The sequence below is a fragment of the Gorilla gorilla genome, chromosome 3 (assembly GCF_029281585.2).
Source record: "Gorilla gorilla gorilla isolate KB3781 chromosome 3, NHGRI_mGorGor1-v2.1_pri, whole genome shotgun sequence".
NCBI lineage: Eukaryota > Metazoa > Chordata > Mammalia > Primates > Hominidae > Gorilla > Gorilla gorilla.
In genome coordinates this window covers 129182738-129204241 of record NC_073227.2, presented here as the reverse complement: position 1 = coordinate 129204241, position 21504 = coordinate 129182738, and the positions used below count along the sequence as shown (strand labels likewise).

General features: G+C 42.5%; 1 pseudogene; it reads left to right on the top strand.

Moving 5' to 3' along the window:
• The first annotated feature begins 7548 nt into the window (after positions 1-7548).
• Positions 7549-17630, top strand: LOC101145536 (protein RCC2-like; annotated as a pseudogene).
• Positions 17631-21504: the final 3874 nt, after the last annotated feature.

The following is a 21504-nucleotide window of genomic DNA, read 5'->3' as shown; positions in this document are numbered from 1 at the left end:
CCTGGTTCTCTTACAGACTTCCATATCATAATAAATGGTGCCACCTTCCCCACCTGCCATCCAGGCAAACAAGGTGGAGGCCTCAGAATCATTATGGACACTACCCACCTCCATCACCCACCCATCCCCTCATACACACAGCATCTAATTCATCACCAAGTTCCTTCAATTCTGCCTCCTAAATCTCCATCAGATCTACCCCTTCTCTCCATCCTCATCCCATGGTCTCAGTTTAGACTTTACTCATTTTTCAAACTTTTGGAGAAGCCTTCTAACTGGCCTCTCTGCAACTATTAACTATCTCATACCCTCTATCACTCTGAGGATGATGATTCAAAGAAAGTAAATATGGCTTTATTTATAAATTCATCCTTTTATTTCACTTCCCATAATATTTAAGAAAAATTAAAAGAACGTTTATAAAGAACACTATTGCCAGGCACGGTGGCTCACCCCTGTAATGCCAGCACTTTGGGAGGCTGAGGCAGGCAGATTGCTTGAGCCCAGAAATTTGAGACCAGCCCAAGCAACATGGCAAAACCCTGTCTCTACAAAAAATGCAAGAAGAAATTATTCAGTCATTCTTGTACACACCTGTAGTCACAGCTACTTGGGAGGCTGAGGCAAGACGATCACGAGCCTGGGAGGTCAAGGCTGTAGTGAGTCAAGATGGCACCACTGCACTCCAGCCTGGGTGTTGGAGGGAGACCCTGTTTCACAAAAAAAGAAAAAAAGAAAACTTCTAAAATATATGAATTAGTTTAAAAATAAGAACCTGGAAAAACATAGTAAACATAGTTCAAGACCACAAAGAAAGTTATAATGAAAAGATAGAGAATATAAAAGTACATAGTATCATTAAATCAAACAACCAGCATGGCTCTGAGCTCCTTGGTGTTCATAGCAAAAAGAAAAATAAATCAGTAACACACTTATCCATAAAGTGACAAGGCACAGTTTCCTCAAAATAACCAAAGCTAATTGAAAATATATATATATTTATTTATTTATTTATTTAAAGTATATATTTATAAATTTGTATATGTTATATAAATATATATACTTTAAATAATTTAATTTATGTAAATATACATTAAATATAAATATATATATATCTTTTTAGATGGAGTCTCACTCTATCACCCAGGCTGGAGTGCAGTGGCGCGATCTCGGCTCACTGCAACCTCTACCTTGTGGGTTCAAGCAATTCTCCTTCCTCTGCCTTCCGAATAGCTGGCATTACAGGTGTGTGTCTCCATGCCTGACTGATTTTTTGTATTTTTAGTAGAGACAGGGTTTCACCATGTTGGTCAGGCTGGTCTCAAACTCCTGACATCAGGTGATCTGCCCACTTCAGCCTCCCAAAGTGCTGGGATTACAGGCCTCAGCCACCACACCTGGCCTGAATTTTTTTTTTTTTTTTTTTTTTTTTGAGACGAAGTCTTGCTCTGTTGCCCAGACTGGAGTTGAGTAGTGCGATCTCGACTCACTGCAACCTCCGACTCCCTGGTTCAAGTGATTCTCCTGCCTCAGCCTCCCAAGTAGCTGGGATTACAGGCACGTGCCACCATGCCCAGCTAATTTTTAGCAGAGACGGGGTTTCACCATGTTGGCCAAGATGGTCTTCATCTTCTGACCTCAAGATCTGCCCGCCTTGGCCTCCCAAAGTTCTGGGATTACAGGCCTGAGCCACCACACCTGGCCTGAAAATATTTTTTATGTGCGATTTCTTGTAAAGAACACTTCTATAATAACTACATCAGCAGATTTTGATAATGTTTCTCAATGTAAGTCAAGCACGAGTATGTCTTAGTCTATTTTTGTGTTGCCAGAAAGGAGTACTTAAGGCTTGGTAATTTATAAAGAAAAGAGGTTTATTTGTTTCAGGGTTCTGCAGGCTATACAAGAAACATGGCACCAGCATCTGCATCTGGTGAGAGCTTCAAGCTACTTCCACTGATGGTGAATGGGGAGCCAGTGAACAGAGACCACATGCAGAAAGCAGAAGCAAGAGAACAGGGGAAGGTGCCAGGCTCTTTTTAACACCAGCACTTGGGCAAGCTCTCGCAAAAACTAATAAAATGAGAGCTCACTCATTACCATGAGGATGGCACCAAGCCATTCATGAGGGATCCATCCCCATGACCAAAACACCTCCCAGTAGGCCCCACCTCCAACAGCGGGGATCAAATTTCAACATGAGACTTGGCATGAACGTGCCATATCCAAACCATAGCATTGTGCCAAAACCAGCTTCCCTAAAAACAGTTCTACGGGGAAATTTAATAATGCTATTCCTTTGCTTAAAATCTGCCAGTAGTCTCCCATCCTCATGCAGATACCTCAGTGTAGAATCCGAGGCCCACTGTGATCCAACCATGACCAGCTTTATAACCTCATGCCTTGCTGGCCAGCAACCCTCACCCAAGGTTCTCCTATGTTAAACTATTTGAGGATCACTTTGGTTGCTCTCTAGCCTTGAAATAGTCTCCATTCCCATCCCTGCCATTGATTTGAAGAATACTTCCTCTTCTTCCAAGATTCAACGTATGCATCAACTTACTAAACACCTCTTCCTGCCAAGTTGAGATGCTCTTTCTTTACTCCAATAATCTCTTGTACTTGGCACTGCTAAAACACTTATCAGATGGTTAATAACTGTAGTTTGTCTGTCTCCTCCACCACATGGTAAAACTAAGCAGGAACCCAACCCAGTGAGTTCTCAATTAATATTTTTTAGTAAATAAATGGTTATTTCTCTTGGAAGAAAAAAAGAAAAGAAATAACAAAAGCTGCAAGAACAACAAAACTCACTGGGACTTCTGAATTTTATTAATGTGCATGATGGGCAAAACAATCCACAGAGCTTGTCTGTGGCATGCTAACTAGTTCTCAAACTAAGGGAAGATGTGTTGTGACCTTTTACTACAGATATGTTTTATATAAAGTATGGTGTAATATCACCTGCTTGGTGGTAGATGGAATATCACCTAATAAGTGATCAGGGAGGAATTTAAAGAAAGTAGAGAGGTTTGAAGTAGTCCATGGAGAACAGGAGTAAGAACAGGAAGCCTACGATGATTAATATGTGGTTTAAAGCAAGCCAGTGAAACTGAGGACCATGATTTTTTTCCAATCCCTCTGCACCTTTGTACAGTACACATGTTGTTATCTATTTGAATATCAAATGTTTGCCTTCTAAATCTTCTCTCAATTTGTATTTGTTGACTTTTCATTGTCTGTTCATGTTAGGAAGCTAGATCTAGTCTGGAAGTTCTCAAACTTCAGCATTTATCAGAATCACCTGGAGAACTTGTGAAAACAGATAGCTGGGCCCCACCCCCTAAATTTCTGATTCAAGAGATCTGGTATGGGACTGGAGAATTTCTATTTCTAACAAGCTCCTAGGTGGTGGTAGTGCACTTGTTCCAAGGTCCACACTTTGAGAAACACTGCTAGTCTAGTCTATTTTATTTTTTTTAATTTTTTAATTTTTATTTTGAGACAAAGTCTCGCTCTGTTGCTCAGGCTGGAGTGCACTGGCGCAGTCTCAGCTCACTGCAACCTCCACCTCCCAGGTTCATGCCATTCTCCTGCCTCAGCCTCCCGAGTAGCTGGGACTGCAGGCACCTGCCACCATGCCCAGCTAATTTTTTGTATTTTTAGTAGAGACAGGGTTTCACCGTGTTAGCCAGGATGGTCTCCATTTCCTGACCTCATGATCCACCCGCCTCGGCCTCCCAAAGTGCTGGGATTACAGGCGTGAGCCACCGCACCCGGCCGTCTAGTCTGTTTTAATAAAATATAAGTGACTGACGTTAATTCAGGGGTGGTGACCTTCCTTTTATTGTGAACCTCTTCTGTGAATTTTCTCTCCTCATCAGTGCCTTAACTAAAACTCTGAGGTCACTCTTTTGCAACTCCTTCAAATAGAGGCTGCTAATTTTCCCACAATTCTCCCAGCTAGATGGAAAGAAAGTTGGCATCCACATTGCTCCTTATTGCCAGTTCCACACAATTCTTCATCCATGTATAGAAAGCCCCACTTATTTGAGTCTTAATGATAACTGGTTACTAGCACCCTCTGCCCTTCTTCTTTGCAGCCATCTTCTGTCGTTCCCTTCATTAATTGAAGCCTTTAGCACGTGGTTCACAGTCTTATTTTTCTCCCTATATGCTATCATTTGAGGTAACTTACATGTCAACATGGTCAATATAACCAACACCTTATTCCATTATCTTCTCAGACCTCATTTCTAATGACTTTTTCCACCCTCCAATTCTGCCACTCACTCCTCTGACACACTGATTTGTGTCAGTCCCTGAAACTGCTCCAACTCTGGAATAATGCATTCAAACATCCCACTCTGAGGACTCTCCACTATCCTGGCAGGATTTCCTTCCCAGTGACTCCCACTGTACCTATTCTTGCACCTAACAACCACCTCCATTCCCTATATCTCTCGGCCCTCCTTACCATGCCCCACATAGCTCCACTTCCTCTGCTCTCCAACTTAAGTTACACAGAACAAATTTTCACCTACACTGACGCCAACAACTTCTTTACCCCATTGTTCCATGTGCTCACTTGCTAAAAGCCAAATATGTAATAGCCCATCTGTCCACCTTCTCTGCATCTTTGTCTGGTATAGTCCACTCAATGCTATGGGAGAAGATCACTCAGTAGCCCAGATTGGTTCATCGTAAATTCAAAGTCTCCAAATTCACCTGTGCATTCAACAACTACCAACAACTAACAATCTGTCTGTGTTTCCCTAATCATGGTGGTAATTCAAACTTTTTCTACTCTCCTTTAATTTCTTCCTTTTCATTCTCGGTGGATAATCCTGCATTCACAAAAGAAAAGAAATCCACAGAGAGACTCTCTCAAACCCCTCGAGCCGACTGAAAGTGTGCCCACCTCTACACCCTTGATTCCTTCCTTCCCTTCTATTACAATTGAAAATGATGTCACTCTCCCTGCTTAAGGCTAACCTCTGCCACAAATGCTTCACATCCACCCCAGGCTTCTCAGGGACCTTGCCCTGTTGTTTCAACTTATCCTTCCCTTTGACTAAACACATTTAAGTATATTCAGATATCTTCCATTTTTATAAAGGCCTTTCCTCAAACCTGTGCACCCCTTTAGCTGCTGGCCTTTCTTTTTGCTGCTTTCCCTTAAAGACTGACTTCTAGGAGGTTGATTATGTACTCACCATACCCGCTTCCTCACCTTCCATTCACTCCTCAATCCATTATTAAGCCCTCCCCCACCACACAGTGAAACTACTCTCTCCCCTAGGGAGCTCCTAAAGCCTTCGGAATTAAGTTACCATCAATATGCCACTATCTCTCTCCAAACTCCAGTTTTGATTGCAGCTGCATACTTCTGGATGTGCAACTGGCACCTCAAACTCAACACATGCAGAACGGATCTTGCCCACTGCCCCTCTGCCACATTCCTCCTCCTCTGCCCCACATAGTATCACTATGGGAATAGTATCACCACTCACACAATTGATGAAACCAAAACTTACCTGTCACTTCTGACTCTACCCTCCTCATCATCCCCAGTCACTCTTCATGACCAGCAGGTTCTACTGATTCAATATAAACTACAACTGCCATCTTCACAGCATTGCATGGTCACAACCGAAGGCCAAGTAACTTATGTGTCATGTCTGAATTACTGTAACTGCAGGTCTTACAGTGGTTGGTCCTGCCCTACACAGTAGCCAGAATTATCTTTCCCTGCTTGAAACTCTTTAACTTGAAGCTCTGTTTCTCTCAGGATAAATCTCAAATTCCTTACCGTTTACAAGGCCCTTCTTTATTCAGTCTGTATCTACTCCTCTAGCCTTACCTCTCGCCATTCTTTTCCTTGTCATTTATGTAGACAGCCTGCACTTATTTTTCAGTCATTCAACCAGGCTCTTCTCTGCCACTGTTTCATCCCTCCTTTACCTAAAAACCCACTTTACCTCCCTAACTTCTACTTATCCTTAAAGTGTCTGCTTAGTTGAACTTGTCTCAGAGGCTTAAAAAAAAAAAAAAAAAAAAAGAGTCCGGGCACAGTGGCTCATGCCTGTAATCCCAGCACTTTGGGAGGCTGAGGCGGGTGGAGGACCTAAGGTCAGGAGTTCAAGACCAGCGTGGCCAACATGGTGAAACCCCACCTCTACCAAAAATTCAAAAATTAGCTGGGTGTGGTGGCGCATGCCTGTAATCCCAGCTACTCGGGAGGCTGAGGCAGGAGAATCGCTTGAACCTGGGAGGCAGAGGTCTCAAAAATCAGTGAGACTCTGTCTCAAAAAAAAAAAAAAAAAAGAAAGAAAGAAAAAGAAAAAAAAATCTCAGCTTAGACGTTACTACCTCTGGGGAAGCTTCTCTGGATTTTCCAGTGTTGGTTACTTAGCTCTCCTCTGTGCTCCCTTTGCCTCTTTTGACATGCTATGACTCCATGAAGAGAGAGAGAGAGCTCTGTGTTGTTTGCCCTTATGTCTTTAATGTCCAGCACATAGTTGGTACTCAAATACATACTAATTAAAATAATATATTAATGAAAGCAATTAACCAAATGAAAAAAAGAACAAGTCATCCAGGGATAATATTGGGTATGTGAATATGCAATGCAACAGTGAGCATGTAATTCATATTAAAATCTGCATGACTTTTCTACTGATTCAGAATTGATAATAAAGAATCCCTTGGCTGGGCGCAATGGCTCATGCCTGTAATCTCAGCACTTTGGAAGGCCGAGGCAGGCAGATCACAAGGTCAGGAGTTTGAGACTAGCCTGGCTAACATGGTGAAGCCCCGTCTCTATTAAAAATACAAAAATTAGCCAGCCGTGGTGGCGGGTGTCTGTAGTCCCAGCTACTCAGGAGGCTGAGGCAGGAGAATCGCTTGAACCCGGGAGGCAGAGGTTACAGTGAGCCAAGACCACACCACTGCACTCCAGCCTGGGTGACAGAGCGAGACTCTGTCTCAAAAACAAGCAAACAAAAGAATCCCTCAATACAAGAGACATAAGTCTATGTGCATTTTCCCTTCTATTCTCTGTGGTATCAACATCAAATAGTGATAGCAGAAAAGACTTGGTGGTGGGGCTGTTCTTCTTCTAAACCAAGCTGTGTCCTCCGGAAAACAATTATCCAATAAAATAGTGATAAGTATTCCACAAATAAGATAATTCAACATAAGAATATGAACTGGGGCTGGGTGCGGTGGCTCACGCCTGTAATCTGAGCACTTTGGTAGGCCAAGGCGGGCAGATCACCTGAGGTCAGGAGTTCGAGACCAACCTGGCCAAAATGGTGAAACCCCATCTCTAGTAAAAATACAAAATTATTCGGGTGTGGTGGTGTGTGCCTGTAATCCCAGCTACTCAGGAGGCTGAGGCAGGAGAGTCACTTGAACCCAGGAGGCAGAGGTTGCAGTGAGCTGAGATTACGCTATTGCACTCCAGCCTGGACAAAAAAGAGCGAAACTTGGTTTCAAAAAAAAAAAAGAATATGAACCAGAGTGTCTGTTAAAGGGATAAAGGATATGTCTTTCATAGACACAATTGGGAAATGCTGTCCGGCAGCAGTGTTTGCTCCAATTCAATCAAAACTTGCCATACCTGAGGTACGCAGGGCCTTGTTTCTCAATTGGCATTCCTATCACAGGAGTTGTTCCAAGGAGTGACTATTCAGAGCTGTCTTCACTGGTAACTCCTCACTCTTTGGCACTCCTTTCCATTCTTTTCATCTCCACTGCACTCCACCCTCAATCCCCTCTCATATCTCTACCCAAAAATGCACCAGGATTCACTTCTTAGCTTGAATTAAAGCCTGCTTTCAGCATCCACCAAATCCATCATTCAAGGTCAATGACAAGTTCTAAAAGTAATAAAGTCCCATTTGGAAAATGTTTTTCAGTAGAGTACATAAAAGGCAGTCAAGTAGATATAAGCTTTTCTAAATTATGAGTTTATACTTACAAATTAAAAGGAAGGTTGGAATACAGAAACAATGAAAGAAAGAAAATGAGTCATACTTATAATGAGCAAATATATCAAGTCACTGGCTGAGAAGACAGGAGTTCTGAAATGGTCAAACTGTGGTGGAAATAGTTGTTGACTTCATCTATGGTTGAGATGTTTAGTAAATGGACAAGGTATCAAATATCTTAGCCATATTGACATTGCATAATTATGAAGTTTCCTATACTATTCTGTCTACCTGCAGAAAATGAAAACAAACATAAAAGCAAGTGATAATGAAAAAATTGAGTAAAGATGTTTGACTTGGCCAGGCACAGTGGCTCACGCCTGAAATCCCAGCACTTTGGGAGGCTGAGGCGGGTAGATCACCTGAGGTCAGGAGTTCGAGACCAGCCTGGCCAACATGGTGAAATGTTGTATCTACTAAAAAAAATACAAAAAATTAGCTGGGTGTGGTGGCTGGCTCCTGTAATCCCAGCTACTTGGGAGGCTGAGGCAGGAGAATCCCTTGAACCCAGGAGGCAAAGGTTGCAGTGAGCCAAGATCACCCCATTGCACTCCAGCCTGGGCAGGCAACAACAGCAAAACTCTATCTCAAGAAAAAAGAAAATAGATGTCAGACTAGAGAACCTACCCTTAGATAGTTTTAGCTACATATTTTACACTATTTGCTGTTTTAAATTTACTGCCCACAACTTACTATCTATAATTTACTGCCACAATAAGCTCCCACTTTCTTCTTTAACTCATCTAGCAATTTTTGGTACTGCTTTGAGAACTCACCAACAATAAAATTACTTTTTCTACTTTTAGGGCTAAATTATTCATTACTTTTTAAAGAGTACTCTCCTCCCTGACTCATCATCTTTTCCAAAAATGTAAGAAAGAGGGAGAAAGCCTAATTATGCTATTTTGGGTACAAAAATTGGATAAGAAATGTGTAACATAAGAAAGGAGAAATTAAGGTATAATATTTGATAAAATTTAATAGGTATTCTCTGATTTTAAAAGATGAAATAGAATGGAGTTTTCTTAACCTGACATAGGAATGAATATATTAAAAACCTATAGCAAACATATTTCTTATTAGCAAAAACTTATAAACATTCCTTTTAAAATGAAAAACAAGAATAGAACATTTAATACTATTCTATTAAGAGAAGCAATAATAGTCCAATTAATTATACTAGTAATTATTAATAGTATATGTAATAGAAGCAACAATGCAATTACAATATGTAATTAGCTGGTAAAAATAATGCAATTAGCCAATGCAAGTAGAAAAGAAAAATAGGCCAGGCATGGTGGCTCATGCCTGTAATCCCAGCCCTTTGGGAGGCTCAGGCAGGTGGATCACGAGGTCAGGAAGTCAAGACCAGCCTGACAAACATGGTGAAACCCCATCTCTACTAAAAATACAAAAATTAGCCGGGCTTGGTGGCATGCACCTGTAATCCCAGCTACTCAGGAGGCTGAGGCAGGATAATTGCTTGAACCCCAGAGGTGGAGGTTGCAATGAGCAGAGATTGCACCATTGAACTCCAGCCTGGGCAACAGAGCGAGATTCCATCTCAAAAGAAAAAAAAAGAAAAAGAAAAGAAAAGGGTTGAAAAGAAAGAAAACTGCCTGTGTTTATTTTATGGCTGCTATAACAAATTACCAAAATTCGGTGGCTTAAAATAACACAAATGCATTATCTTACAGTTCTGTAGTTCAGAAGTCCAAAATGGATCTCATAGTGCTAAAATTAAGGTGTTGACAGGGCTGCACCTTTCTGGAAGCTCTAAGGAAGAATCATTATCCTTGCCTTTTACAGCTTCTAGTGGCTTCTTGCATTCCTTGGCTCATAACCCTCTTCATTATTCCTCAAAGTCAGCAACATTAGGCCAAGTCCTTCAGATGCTGCAATCAGTCTGGGTCTCTCTCTTCTACCTCTTTCACTTTTTAGAACCCTTGTGATTACATTGAGCCCACCTGGATAACCCAACATACTCTCCCTATTTTAAGGTCAGCTGATAGCAAGCAACCTTAATTCCATCTGCAACCCTAATATCTCCTTGGCATACAGCATAACATATTCACAGGTTCTGGGGATTAGGACATGAATATCTTTACGGTGTCACTATTCTGCCTACCACACTGCCACCGCTCACAGGTTGTGTATATAGATAAACCTAAAGAAACTGTAAACCATCATATTTTGTGGTATTGTCATCCTCTAAAAATTATAAGTAGTTAGCATAGCGTTGCTATGTTTTTATAAAATACAGATACTTAGCAGAAACATGGGCTGCAGGTAAAAAATAAAAATAAAATAAAGATGCCGTTGGCATCTCATACCTTTCACATGTTCCTTTAGTAAGAATACTTAAAACACTTCTTTTTTTTTTGTCTTTTTTGAGACGGAGTTTCATTCTTGCTGCTCAGGCTGGAGTGCAATAGTACCATCTCAGCTCACTGCAACTTCTGCCTCCCAGGTTCGAGTGTTTCTCCTGCCTCAGCCTCCCGAATAGCTGGGATTACAGGCACGTGCCACCATGCCAGGCTAATTTTTTGTATTTAGTAGAGACAGGGTTTCACCATGTTGGTCAGGCTGGTCTCGAACTCCTGACTTCAGTTGATCCACCCGCCTCAGCCTCCCAAAGTGTTGAGATTACAGGCGTGAGCCACTGCATCCAGCCAAAACACTTATTATGGTAATACTTAACAAATGTTTATTGACTTCCATTTATCTTCAAAATATTACGGTGTGTGATTTTTGCTACTTGTATTGATCTCAGTTGGCAGGCTGTTTCTGGCTTTGTTTTGTTTTCTTTTAGGCTGAGGATTTCCTGAGAGAGCATGTGACAGGACACTACACTTAATCGTCATATCCCTGGAAAGAAAATATAATTATCTTTCACAAATAGAGCCGAGACTCAGAGAAGTTGGATCACCAGCCCAAGATTAAGTAAATAAGTGGCTGAGAAAAGATTTGAATGCAGGATAAATGTTACAGCTCTTTCCACCCCACCACTATGCCTTGTTCCTAGGTGACTCTAACACTTCTTCCAATTCTGAGATCACATGATTCCATATATGGCTGGTGACAATAAACAACTATAAATACCACTTTATATTTCCATACCACTTGGTATTTTTAGATCATTTCCTATCAGTTCTATCTGATTCTCCCAATAACTATATAAGATTAATAGCATTAATATTTTCACTTGGAAAAAATAATCCAAAGAGAATGAGTGACTCAGCCAACGTGATACAACTATTAACAGCAGAGCCTGGAACCAGAACCTCCCAGCTCTTAGAACTTTGTCCTTTCACTGAGACATGAAGCATGAAAGCCCAAAAAAGCAAACAGTGTTCCAAAAGCCTTTCTAATGTGTATTTTCCATGAGATGATTTTGGGCAAGAAAAAAATCTACTCTAAATTTTTGTCATTTTCTTCTTTTTCCTTTTTTTAATTAGGAAAAAGTTATTTCTAGACTGTTCTCAACTGATGTTTGCGAAGTCTTTTTTGGCATCCAAAACACAAATAGTTTAGTGTTGAAGAACTCAGTTACTGGAGCCAATTAGGCTAATTTTTTTTTTTTTTTTTTTTTTTTTTTTTTTTGAGACAGAGACTCGTTCTGTCTCCTAGGCTGGAGGGCAGTGGTGCGATGTCAGCTCACTGCAACCTCTGCCTCTTGGGTTCAAGCAATTCTCATGCCTCAGCCTCCCAAGTAGCTGGGATTACAGGCACATGCCACCAAGCCCAGCTAATTTTTGTAATGTTAGTAGAGACTGGGTTTTGCCACACTGGCCAGGCTGGTCTCGAACTCCTGACCTCAGGTGATCCACCTGCTTCGGCCTCCCAAAGTGCTGGAATTACAGGCATGAGCCACATGCCTGGCCCAATTAGCCTATATTTGAATCCCTGTTTAACCACTTACTAAAGCAAGTTATCTGATCTCTGTGGGCCTTGGTTTCCTAATTTGTGAAATGGAAAAGATAAAATTACCCACCTCAAGGTGGTAAGTTAATACACATATTTAGTGAGTTAATACACATACGTGCTTAGGTCAGACTCTGGCCCAGAGTCAATTCTCAATGAACCACTAGCTATTTTTCTCTTCCGAAGAGAAGCCTTATATATCTATCAGATCGGTAGAAAGTTTGCAGTCATTAAGAAGGTCTGCTCTATGTTAAGAAAGTGAGACATTTGGCCCGGCGCGATGGCTCACGCCTGTAATCCCAACACTTTGGGAGGCCGAGGCGGGTGGATCACGAGGTCAGGAGATCGAGACCATCCTGGCTAACAGGGTGAAACCCCGTCTCTACTAAAATACAAAAAATTAGCCGGGCGAGGTGGCGGGCGCCTGTAGTCCCAGCTACTCGGGAGGCTGAGGCAGGAGAATGGCGTGAATCCGGGAGGCGGAGCTTGCAGGGAGCCGAGATCGCGCCACTGCACTCCAGCCTGGGCGACAGAGCCAGACTCCGTCTCAAAAAAGAAAAAAAAAAAAAAAGAAAGTGAGACATTTGCTCTTAAAAGCTAAATGCTTTTTCTTGCATTTTATTGACTATTTAGTGTCCCAAATATACCGGCTTAAGGACTAAATTTTATGTAAAAGCTAGTGAGAGAAAAGGGTAGTTTTCTTCAGATAAATTAAAAAATAATGAATGTCACCACCTCTTAAGACACTTAGCAAGTTTCCTTGCTAAGTGTAAAGATGGTAAACTATTGATAGGAAAAAGATATGGGACTCTCAGGACTGAACAATTTGTGAGAAAGCCATCAAAAGACAGCTATGTTAAGAATAGTTGAAATAGGGGCATTTTGCTACATTCTTGCCCCTATTGTTTGCGCAGCCTAGTTAAACTGCTGGACAAGCTAGAATTCCAAGTGTCTTGCTCAAAGGGTTGTGCATGCCAGAACACTTACATAACCCTGAACTTTTGTATTCCAAGCCTGGCATTATGCAGCATATTGTAATATTAACACAGACAAAGAGATTATTAACACCTAGCTTAGGGTAATGGGCTTCTTATGAACTAGTCTCTCCCTATTCAACTAGAATAGTGCAGAATTTTATTGACATGCAATAAAGATTGACTCATAAAAATGTCATTACAGCACTCTTTCTTTTGTCATATAACTTTTTATCAATTCAGTGTGTGCTTGAGCTCTATTAAAGATATTTTCATTTTGACTAAAACATTATTAAAGCATTATTATTTAAAATATTGCACAGCAAGAAGTCAATAAGTAATTATAATGATGCTTCCTCCACAGAGGCGATGCCTCTAACACACACGTGCGTAGGTTATTTTTCTAACACTAGTGATAGGTTTGCAATGAACCAAGAAAATGCTCTTGTTCAAGGTCCTTCAAGGCCAGTAGCATGAATTTAAGTGATCCGCCAACATGTCCAAAACTAACCGGTTCCTTGGCTGTATATAATGTGGGCACTAGGTGACCAAACTCTGATCAATTAGTTCAGTTTAACAGTCTCAGAGGGCTGCAGCCAAGCTCTTTGCAAGACACGAATTCTGAGCAGCACAAGTATAGAGGTAATAATAGATGTCATTGACTTAGTGCTTACCACATACTATTATGCTGGGCCATCATATATCTTATTTCATCCTTACAACCACACTGTGAATTGGGCACTTTATTATTCTCATTTTACACATTAGAAAACTAAAAGTCAGAAAGATGAGTAATTCACCCAGGCTCACACAGCTAGAAAGTAGCAGAACCAGAATTTGAAACTAAGCACCGCACTCTCATCTACAAAGCTGAAATGAAGAGCCTTACAGCCAATGCAAAGTTAGGGATATGCCCAGAGTACACCACGGCAAAAAGGAGGAACATTTGACCAAGCAACTCATTTCTCACTGTACAATTCAAGAATGCTAAAAAAAAAAATTGTGACTGGACTTAGGATAGGAGGTCACAAGTCCACACAGGACTCCAAAGATTTCCCAAACGTCTGTTTCCAACATCTGGAATTGGTACATAGGGGATCTGGAAGGTGAAATCTTCCCTCTTCTCTAAGACCCAAACAAAAATTAGAAATCATGATGCTGGCTAAAAATGTTTTCTGTCCCCTCCATCAAACATATCAAATCCCATAATAAATTGAGTCACTGTCTCTTGAGATTTTCATTTCAAAAGCTAGCCATCGTTCAATACACCCTTCCTTCAATATAATAAACAGTAATCTATTTGTTAGAGTAAATCTGACAGCAGTAGGATGCCAATTATAATGGTTAACGTAATAAAAACTTCAGATGTAACTCTGGACCCAGACATCAAATACAAATATATATGTAAACATTATATACATGTAAATATTATATGAAAATATTTTTTTTTTTACTTTTGTGTCTTAGAACAGCAGGAAATGGCACAAAATACATTAGAAAACATGGTAAGAATAAATCCTATTGTATAGAAGCAGCTGGCTGGAACTAATGCTCACGCCTGAAATCCCAGGACCTTGGGAGGCCAAGGTGGGAGGATTGCTTGAACTCAGGAGTTTGAGACCGGACTGGGCAACATAGTGAGACTCCATCTCTACCAAAAATGTAAAAATTAGCCAGGTGTGCTAGCTCATGACTGTAATCTCGGCTACTCGGGTGGCTGAGGTGGGAGGATCACTTGAGCCCAGGAGGTTGAGGCCGCTGTAAGCTGTGTCTCAAAAAAAAAAAAAAAAAAAAGCTGCTGATCCATATTCCAAAATATATAAGGATAAAACAAGATAAAATTAAGACAGAAAAAATAACCTTATTGTGAGATTAAGGTGCTATGTTGTTATATTTACTATACTCCCAGGTCGATTGGACCTGGGAGGCAGAGGTTGCAGTGAGCCAAGATCATGCCACTGCACTCCAGCCTGGGTGACAGAGTGAGACTCTGTCTCAAAACAAACAAACAAAAAACCTGGCATTTTGATTATTTGAAAGGGTTCTTAGTTTCCGGGAGCCTCAAGGGTTCATTGGCTGGTATTAAATAGATGGCCTTATCCCTGTGTATTCACATTGTCTTCTCTCTCTAAGGGTCAGTTTCTGTGACAAAATTTCCCCTTTTTGTAAGGACTCAATCATATTAGATTAGGGCCTACCCAAATGACTTCATCTTAACTTGATCATCGGCAAAGATCCTATTTTCCAAATTAAGTCATATGCACAAGTACCGGGGGTTAGAACTTCAACATCTTTTGAGGGGACACTTTCAACTCATAAAAGGAGGATACAATAGGCTGAGCATGGTGGCTCACACCTATTATCTCACCCTTTGGGAGGCCGAGGTGGGCAGATCACGAGGTCATGAGTTCAAGACCAGCCTGGCCAATATGGTGAAGCCCCGTCTCTACTAAAAATAAAGAAAAACTAGTCAGGCATGGTGATGCACACCTGTAGTCCCAGCTACTCGGGAGGCTGAGGCAGGAGAATCGCTTGAACCAAGGAGGCAGAGGTTGCAGTGGGCCAAGATTGCACCACTGCACTCCAGCCTGGGCAATAGAGGGAGAATCTATCTCAAAAAAAAAAAAAAAAAAAGGGAGGATATAGTAGAAGAAGGAAACTGAATACAGGTGTGACAGGTACTACCCTGCTTTTCTATTCCCCAAAACCATGGAACCCAGTAAACTGCTGTGAAACTTGGAGTCATTTTCTAGAAGTGATGCTGATGTTCTGGCATACACTATATTGTTTGTTTCCGCTGAATGCTTTTTAAAAAGAGAGGGCTTCATAATAAAGAAACTTTTGTTCTGGTATTCTTTTGAGTTTGTTTATTAATAACAGAATTTTATGTAGTTAACAATAGGAATTTTATACTTCAGGCTGTACCAAAGTCTACAAGTCAAACAACAGGGACAACAAATAAGTAGATAGATAACTCCTAACTTTAAATAGTAATTTCCAGGCCAGGTGCGATAGCTCATGCCTATAATCCCAGCACTCCGGGAGGCCAAGGCAGGTGGAATACCTGAGGTCAGGAGTTCGAGACCAGCCTGGCCAACATGGCGAAACCCCATCTCTATTAAAAATACAAAAATTAGCTAGGCATGGTGGCAGGCACCTGTAATCCCAGCTACTCAGGAGGCTGAGACAGGAAAATCGCTTGAATCCAGGAGGCAGAGGTTGCAGTGAGCTGAGATCAAGCCACTGCACTCCAGCCTGGGTGACAGAGCAAGACTTCATCTCAAAAACAAAAAAACAGAGAGAAAAAAATAGTGATTTCCAAAGACAGGGATTTCTTACATTTTATTGTATTTTTGACCCATAATTTTGCATACTTATGGGACACAGTGTGATCTTTAAATACATGTATACATTGTGAAATTATCAAATCAGGGTAATTGGCTTACCTTCACCTCAAACATTTATCATTTCTTTGTAGTAAGAACATTCAAAACCTTCTCATTATTTTGAAATATTCAATATTGTCAAATATAGTCAAATATAGGACACTAGACCTTATTTCTTCAAACTAGCTGCAATCCTGTACCCGTTCACTAACCTCTCCTCATTTTCCCATCCTTCCTACCTACCCCACCCCATCCTGACCCTCTGGTAACCACTATTCTACTCTATTTCTATGAGATCAGCTTTTAAAAATTCTTCAAAGAAGGGGCAGCTGGGACATGGGGACACCAAGAGAGTGGAAGCCCCCAGACTCATCGAGGGTCTCAGCCACAAAGTGATCGTATCTGCAGCATGTGGGCAGAACCACACCTTGGCCTTGAGGGAAACTGGCTCCGTGTTTGCATTTGGGGAGAACAAGATGGGGCAGCTGGGCCTTGGCAACCAGACAGACTGTCCACAGCCCCGCACAGATAATGTACAATGGCCAGCCAATTACCAAAATGGCCTGTGGGGGCTGAATTCAGTATGATAATAGACTGCAAAGGAAACCTCTGTTCCTTTGGGTGCCCTGAATATGGTCAGCTGGGACACAACTCGGATGGGAAGTTCATTGCCTGGCCATAGCAGATAGAATACGACTGCAAACTGGTGCCCCTGCAAGTGGCCATCTTCATCGAGAAGACCAAAAATTGACAGATGCTGCCTGTACCAAATGTGGTTGTGCAAGATGTGGCCAGTGGCACTAACCACACTCTGGTTCTGGACTCCCAGAGGCAAGTCTTCTCTGGGGCTCCAGTGGCTATGGCTGGTTGGGCCATGCAGAGCAGAAGGATGAGATGGTTCCCCGCCTGGTGAAGCTGTTTGACTTTTCTGTCCGTGGGGTGTCCCAGATCTATGCTGGTTACACCTGCTTCTTTGCCATCAGTGAAGTGGGTGGTCTGTTTTTCTGGGGGTCACCAACACCTCCCATGAATCTACCGTGTACCCGAAAGCAGTGCAGGACCTCTGTGGCTGGATAATATGGAGCCTGGCTTGTGGGAAGAGCAGCATCACTGTGGCCACCAATGAGAGCACCATCAGCTGGGGCCCGTCGCCAACCTTCGGGGAACACGGCTATGGGGACCACAAGCCTAAGTCTTCCACTGCAGCCCAAGAGGTGAAGACTCTGGATAGCATTTTCTCAGAGCAGGTCGCCAAGGGCTACTCACACACCTTGGTGATAGCAAGAGACAAATGCTAGACCGAGAAAGAGAAGATCAAGAAACTGCCAGAATACAACCCCCCAACCCTCTGATGCTCCTGGAGACTCCTCCAACTCCACACTTCTCGCAGCAGCTATCATTTCCATGAGCACTGGGACGTGAAGTCAAACTAGGAATTTAAAAAAGCAAAAGTTGCTGGGGCACAGTGGCTCAGGCCTGTAATCCCAGCACTTTGGGAGGCTGAGGTGGGCAGATCACCTGAGGTCAGGAGTTCGAGACCAGCCTGGCCAATGTGATGAAACCCCGTCTCTACTAAAAATACAAAAAATTAGCCAAGTATGGTGGCATGTACCTGTTATCCCAGCTACTCAGGAGGCTGAGGCAAGAGAATCACTTGAACCCAGTAGGCAGAGGTTGCAGTGATCTGAGATCGCGCCACTGCACTCCAGCCTGGGTGACAAGAGCGAAACTCTGTCTCAAAAAAAAGCAAAAGTTGACCAAAGATGCATTTTTGTTTAGGCTCCCTGAGGTTCCATTTTACAAGCGATCCAACATTAACTACCTTTTTTTGTGTATGCTTTCCAAAGTATGTTTTTTCCTCTTAATGTTGAATTAAAATATTTGCTCATAGTTGACTTACCATTCCTACAAAACAAGCAGAAACTTTGAGCAATCTAGGTTTTTTAAAAAGTTTTTTCTTTCTTCCTTTCCTAAATACACTCCCCAAAACACCCCTTTCCAGTTATAATTAGCATCGTGATCCAAGTGGATGCTACATGGAAGAGGAATCGCCATTTACTCAGAAAAAAAATGTCCCTTAGAGGAACCGGCAGCAGCTAGACAAAGTCGGTCCCTGCCGGCCGGCCTCCATCCAAAATCACGCTCGCGTGCTTCAGAAGCATCCGTGACACTCCTTTCCCGCTTTTTCTTGCACATCAGCCGAGGCCGGTGTCGGTTCTGTTTCTCCCCTTTGCTGCCTATACGCCCACAGACTTCTGGCTGCGCCATTATAGAATCTGCCGTGTTCCTCCTGGTGGGGGTGTTGGGGGTCTGTGTTTAGCCATTTATACCTACTTTAGCTGTAAAAGAAGTCCAAATGAAAATCAGGTGATGGTGGAACCATGGGGACTTGGGGGTGGGGCAGAGATGGGAACATTTGTATCAGTTGAGTCAGCTTCGTGGCTCCCTGTGGAGCCAGGGTCGAGCCTTGTCACCCGCACTTGCCAATTAGAGATTGATCAGCCAGCAGTCAAGTGCATTCTCCCGTTCTTGCAAGAAGGATCAGCCCTTTCCGTACCAGCCTTGTGCAAGACGTGCTTTGGTCTCCTTTTCTCTCCTGCCTGGATCCTGCCTCTCACGGGCCGTCCTGTTGCTGAGACTCGGGGTACCTTTCTGCTGACCCGGCTCCCTTTAGTCACGTTTGCTTGGCTCTGGTACCAAATAGTTGGGATTACCGAAGAGTCCCCTTCCTCGTGTGTCAGCACGGATGCTGTGACTGCCAACCGCGACCCCGTCAAGTGCCCATGCCCGAGCTTGCCGCCCTGTGCGCTGCGCTGAGTGACTAACGGGGTGCCTTTCCCAGAACCCTGCTCTCACCTGGACCCAAGACAGGCGACAGCTCTGGCTGGGGCTCTTGGTTTCCAGAGGGTCTGGACTGGTTTGGGTGCTTTAAAATAGATATTTAGTTCAGTGGTGCTTATGGAGGCGATGGGAATAGAACTTAAGTGTGAGACTTGGGTGAATGGTTGTTAAATATTGGTGTCTTCAAGTTTTTCGTTTTTTTTTTTCTTTTGCTGTTGTTACCACTTATCACTGTCTCTATGTTACAATGCCAAAAGCTATCTAGTTGTTGTTGCTTTTTCCCAAGTTTCCACCCCAGTCACTCCTTACCGTGACTCCTGCTGGAGGAGGGTACCAAGCAGTGTCTGTCCCTGCAGTCCAAAGGCCCTGTGGGAGGAGACTGGCCTGCATCTCTCTAAGACTTAGTCTGACACCATGCTCATCTCTTGTTCTGTGTTCAATCAGTAGTCCAGGAGAGATCTTCTGCCACTTCAGAGCTTTGTTAAACTAACCTAATTTGTCCAAATCACCCCCAAACCACCATCTCTGATTCAATCTTGCATGCGACAGCCTGATCCGTTTCTCTGGACAGGTGTCTTTCCTGGAACGCAGCCCAAGCACCTGTTGCTCCTCGTACCCTTCAGGTCTGTCCTTTGAGTCGTGGTCACCGAGAGGGTTGAGGAAGCAGCACCTGAGGTCCCAGCCTTTGCAGGAGCTGCCTTGGGCAGAACTGGGCATAGATCTTCCGGTGGCCTCATGTAAACCCAACAGCCAGCCTCTTCCAGAACCCTTGACAGGGACTGGAGGAGGAAAGGGATCTTCGAAGTGAAGACTGCCATGTCCCACACCTCCTTTTGGCTTAGACTGAAAAATGAACTTCCTAATGGGTTAAATCTTTTAAAACAAGGAGTTGGGGGGAAGGACGTCATGCATTCTTAGAGAAAGGTACACAGTCGCCCAGCTGGGAACGTGCTTGGCACTGACCCTGCGGGCATCTGACTTGTCTTCCAGCTCAGGAAAAAGAATTTGAAAGAGGCCTAGAGTGAAGGGGAATCAAAGAGGAGGTTGTGATTTGGTCAAAGGATCCTGGTTTAGTGCTGTAATTATTTCATATATATGTATTTCTTGGAGTAAACATTTTAAATAATTTTTTTTGAGACGTAGTCTCACTCTCTTGCCCAGGCTGTAATGCAGTGGTGCAATCTCCACTCACTGCAACCTCCACCTGCCAGGTTCAGGTGATTCTCCTGCCTCAGCCTCTTGAGTAGCTGGGATTACAGGCTCCTGCCACCATGCCTGGCTAACTTTTGTATTTTTTAGTAGTGACGGGGTTTCTCCATGTTGGCCAGGCTGGTCTCGGCTTCCCAAAGTGCTAGGATTACAGGCGTGAGTTGCCATGCCCGCTTTCACGCATTTTTTAAATTATATTATTTGTTTTCTTGGTATTGAATTGTCTGAGTTTCTTATTTATTGTTTCTTTTGCTGTGCAGCTTTTCAGTTTTGTATAATCCTATTTGTCTATTTTTGCTTTTGTTGCCTGTAAGTTTGAGCTGTTACCCAAAAAAATCTTTGCCCAGAGCAATGTTATGAAGCATTTCCCCAGGGTTTGCTTCTAGTAGTTTCATAGTTTCAGTACTTACATTTAAATCTTTTTTTTTTTTTTTTTTTTTTTGTGATAGGGTCTCAAAACCTAGGCTGGAGTGCAATGGCGTGAACATGGTTCACTGAAGCCTCAATCTCTAGGGCTCAAGCAATCCTCCCAACTCAGCCTCCCGAGTAGCTGGAACTACAGGCACATGCCACCATACCTGGCTAATTTCTTTAAATTTTTTGTAGAGAAGTGGTCTTGCTGTATTACTCAGGCTGGTCTTGAACTCCTGGCCTCAAGCAGTCTTCCCACCAAAGCCTCCCAAACTGCTGGGATTACAAGGGTGAGCCACCATGCTTGGCCTACATTTATATTTAATCCATTTTGAGTTGACTTTTGTATGTGCTGAGAAATAGAGATCTCTTCAATAAACGGTAGTAGGAAAATTGGATATTCGCATGCACCATTTATTGAAGAGACTGCCTTTATTGAAGAGACTGACTTTATTGTCGAGACTACCACCATTTATTGAAAGGACTGCCTTTTCCCCAATGTATGTTTGTGATGTCTTCATTGGAAATCAGTTGGCTATAAGTGTATGAATTTATTTATTTGTCCTCTATTCTGTTCCACTGGTGATGTGCCTACTTTTATGCCAATACCATGCTGTTTTGGTTATTACTATAGCTTTGTAGTATATTTTGAAGTCAGTTTTAAAAACAAAGATAGTTTTTTAAAATTTACGTCTTTATGTTTTTTTTGTTTGTTTGTTTGTTTTGTTTTGTTTTTTGAGACAGAGTCTCACTCTGTTGCCCAGA